The sequence below is a fragment of the Arachis hypogaea genome, chromosome 16, assembly GCF_003086295.3.
Source record: "Arachis hypogaea cultivar Tifrunner chromosome 16, arahy.Tifrunner.gnm2.J5K5, whole genome shotgun sequence".
NCBI lineage: Eukaryota > Viridiplantae > Streptophyta > Magnoliopsida > Fabales > Fabaceae > Arachis > Arachis hypogaea.
The window spans coordinates 69,031,310-69,035,067 of record NC_092051.1 but is presented as its reverse complement, the minus strand read 5'-3'; the positions used below and the strand labels follow the sequence as shown (position 1 = coordinate 69,035,067).

At 36.9% G+C, this 3,758-nt stretch overlaps 1 non-coding gene across 1 annotated transcript; it reads left to right on the top strand.

Moving 5' to 3' along the window:
• Window positions 1-2,693: 2,693 nt before the first annotated feature.
• On the top strand, window positions 2,694-2,766 carry TRNAR-UCU (transfer RNA arginine (anticodon UCU)). Its single transcript has one exon. It is a non-coding gene; the product is annotated as a tRNA-Arg (tRNA).
• The last annotated feature ends 992 nt before the right edge of the window (window positions 2,767-3,758 follow it).

Genomic DNA, 3,758 nt, shown 5'->3' with positions numbered 1-3,758 from the left:
TAGAATTCTAAATAGTAGAAATGTAAATGACTTAAAGGTAAAGGAAAGCAATAAAGTGCAGAAAAGTAAATAACAAGAATGTAAAGTGCTGGAACATAAATGACTGAATTGTAAATGGAGAATGGGTAATGGTATGAATTAAAGAAAGCTATAAAGAATGGGAAAGATAAGAATATGGGAAATTCATTGGGATTATGAGATGTTGCTCTCTTTGGATTAAGTCTAAATCATCTCATCTTCAATCATGCAACTCATTGATCTCTTGGCAATCATGATTGATTGAACCCCAATTCCTTGGTGATTCAATCTCTCAAATATTGATAATCAGTCAATTCCTTGGTCTAATTGCTCATGAAGAGAGATAAGCTTGATCCCTGATTATACCACACATCCTCATAGATCTAAATAGTGGGTGGATTTCATGTCACCATATCCAAATCCCAAAACCCATATCTACTCAAGTTTGAGAAGGGATTTCAAGTATGGTTTCATGTTTCTTTTTCCAATGTTCCCACGAAACCCATTTTGCATTCAACCTCTTTTCCAAGATGATTGAACACTAAGTATGAAGAACGAAATTCCTTCTAGCAAATCAAAGAGAGATGAAGAGAAGAAGAAATTCACTATCATTAATCCATCAAATACAATAGAGCTTTCTCTCCCAATGAGAGAGTTTAGATACTCATAGCTTAGAGAAAAGTACAAGAGATGGAAGAAGATGAAGTGAAGTGTAAAGGTAAAACTAACCAACCAATACAACCCCCTTTTCAGTACTCTTAGGTGGTATTTATACTACTCCTATCACAAGAAAATAAAAATTACAAAAAGGAAAAGAAAAGTACATTTGAAAATAAAAGGAAAACTCATTAAAATGAACCATGTGCCTAGCGTGTGAGTGGCGTGTGAGCGGCATGTCACGCCTAGCTCCTCAGCTTGGCTTGGCATGCCACACCTGGCTTCCAAGTGGCACGCCTCCTTTGTTCAGCTAGCCTGGCGTGCCACGCCTTTGAGATCAAGTGGCACGCCTATCGTGGCTTCTCTCTTCCTCCTCCCTGGAAAATACACCTGGCGTGCCACGCCCAGCAGTGGCGTGCCACGCCCATGTCAAGTTCTTCATCTTCCTTCTCTGGTAAATTGAACTGGCGTGCCACGCCCAAGTCTGGCATGCCACGCCCTCAATAAACTCTTCATCCTCTCTTCTAGAAAGTTGTACTGGCGTGCCACACCCAGGTTTGGCGTGCCACGCCCAGGTTTGGCGTGCCACGCCCTTGATAAAGCATGAGTAAGCCCTTCTGGTTTAGTAGACTGGCGTGCCACACCCAGTGTTCAAGTGGCACGCTCCTGGTGCGAGCAAGGTTTACGTGCCACGCCCCAAGTATCAAGTGGCATGCCCATTATCATTGTGCCTTGGCATGCCATGCCTAAAATCCAAAGTGGCATGCCCATTGATCTTCTTCTTTGGAGGCTTGTGCTGGCGTGCCACGCCTTCGATCTCAAGTGACACGTCTTTGTTGTGGCTGCATTCTTCCTCTCTGGACCAATGAACTGGCATGTCACACCTTCGATCTCAAGTGGCACACCCCTTATGGTGTTGAGCCTCTTCAAGCTTGGCGTGCCACGCCTAGAACTCAAGTAGCATGCCCAGAATATGAACAAGGTTGGCGTGCCACGCCCCAAAAATCAAGTGCCATGCCCCTTGTGGGTCTTCAAGAATGCTCTCTGGAATGTATAGCTGACGCCCATAGTAAAGCTCCAAGAATGCTTCTCTGGAATTTATAGTTGGCGTGCCACGCCCATAGTAAAGCTCCATGGGTTCTCTGCTGAAATTGTTAACTGGCGTGCCACGCCCAATTGCTGGCGTGCCATGCCCATTCAGTTTTTTGGCGTTTGCACCAAGTGACACGCCCAGCTCACACGCCCAGCTCTTCTTCTTTGTTTCCTTCTTCTTTTGTTGCTCTTTTCACCTGAAATTCAAACAAAACTCATTTCAAAGCAATGTACCATAAAATTCATCATTTAGTTCATTAAACTGCATTAATTGAATGGGATTTCACTATTTCTATGGTTCTTTTAGATAAGAGAAAGAGGTAGATGATGCAAGTCATCAATTTCTTAACTGAAATAGAATTCTTTTCTCACTTTAATGTTTTCCAAACACACTCAAAATCAATCCCTCAAACACAGAAAAAAAATGTGACAAAATGATATAAGTTTATTTGAAATCAGAGTATTTTAAATCGAGGAATTAAAAGTACACTCTATGACTCAAATATTCAATCTAAAGAAATTATCAAATTAACGTAATTCTTGTGGCCGTAAAATATGTTTCAGTACATTCATGCTAAAATTTTTTATATAAATTTTTTATTTGTGTAAAATACTCCTTTTTGGATGAACTTTTTCTATTAAAAAAAAAAGCAATATTCATTCTCCATTAAAGGATACAATACTAGTATTACCCTAATACTTTAATAGAACAAATTAATCATAAGGATGACAATTAAATTTCTTTAAATTTTACTAGATCAAAAATGGACAAAATTAGAGAGATTAAAACAAGAAATGGGAGATTTTAGAGTAACCAAAACCTTTTAAGCCAAATATGATATCAAATCTATTCGGTTTGAGTTTGCTATTCATTTCCAATGGCATTTGGGAATTTAAAATTTTTATTTGAGACAACATAACAAAAAGCGCTCGTGGCCTAATGGATAAGGCGCCTGACTTCTAATCAGGCGATTGTGGGTTCGAGTCCCACCGGGCGTGTTATTTAATCAAGAGTTTCTCTAAAGTTTATTTTAATGTCGTCAAGATAACTCTATTCCTTTGTCACTTTTTTGCAATAAGAAAATATTCAATATTTGACGGCATTTTGTTGCATTATCCTTTCTTAAGCTAAAAAGAAAGGATTTAAGTAGACAGAGATTTAATTGAATTCTATTTTACCAATGCAAGAATTTGATCATATTTATTAACTTGAAGAGAAACAATAATTTAACAAAAAAGGACGGTCTAGAATCTAGATAGATACAAGCATATTATTATTATTATTATTATTATTATTATTATTATTATTATTATTAGATGAATTCTATTCAACTTTTCTTAAAGTAACATATAATTATTTGTTGATGTATCACATTTTAATTGAATATTTATTTTTAATTTGAGTTACTTTAATCTGATGAGAGTTAATATCTTAATTAAAATAGGACTATTTTGTAATTAAATTATTTTTTAAAATGGGTAATTGTATAAATTTTTTTTACCAAATCACTATTACCTAGAAGAACACCTTTGATAGGATTTGTGTTGGGTATTAAGGGTTGAATACATTCAAAGTAGTAAAATCCTAATGGAAGGGGGACCAGAAAAGAATGGGATTAAAAGAGGAATTTATTAGCCAAAAAAAGAGACACAGCGGAAATATAAAAGATAAAGGTTTTTCCTACTAGACCTCTAAGATACCTGTTCTTAGCAACCTAGGTCACCGGAAAGGATTCCCTACTAGACCTTCAAAGAACCTGTCCTTGACAACCTAGATCAGAGGGACGAAAACTGAAAGAAACCACCACGCAGATCACCTTAGTGTTGGATCCTTCAATCTTCCTCATGCAACAAGCGAAGCAAATTACTCACCTCACTTCTCACATAATAAACGTGCTTAACAGCAACTGAAAATTTATTCATCAAAGTTATGTAAATTGTCTCACCAGAAGGTGTTTAAATAGACCTCAAACAAACTAGATAAATGATAA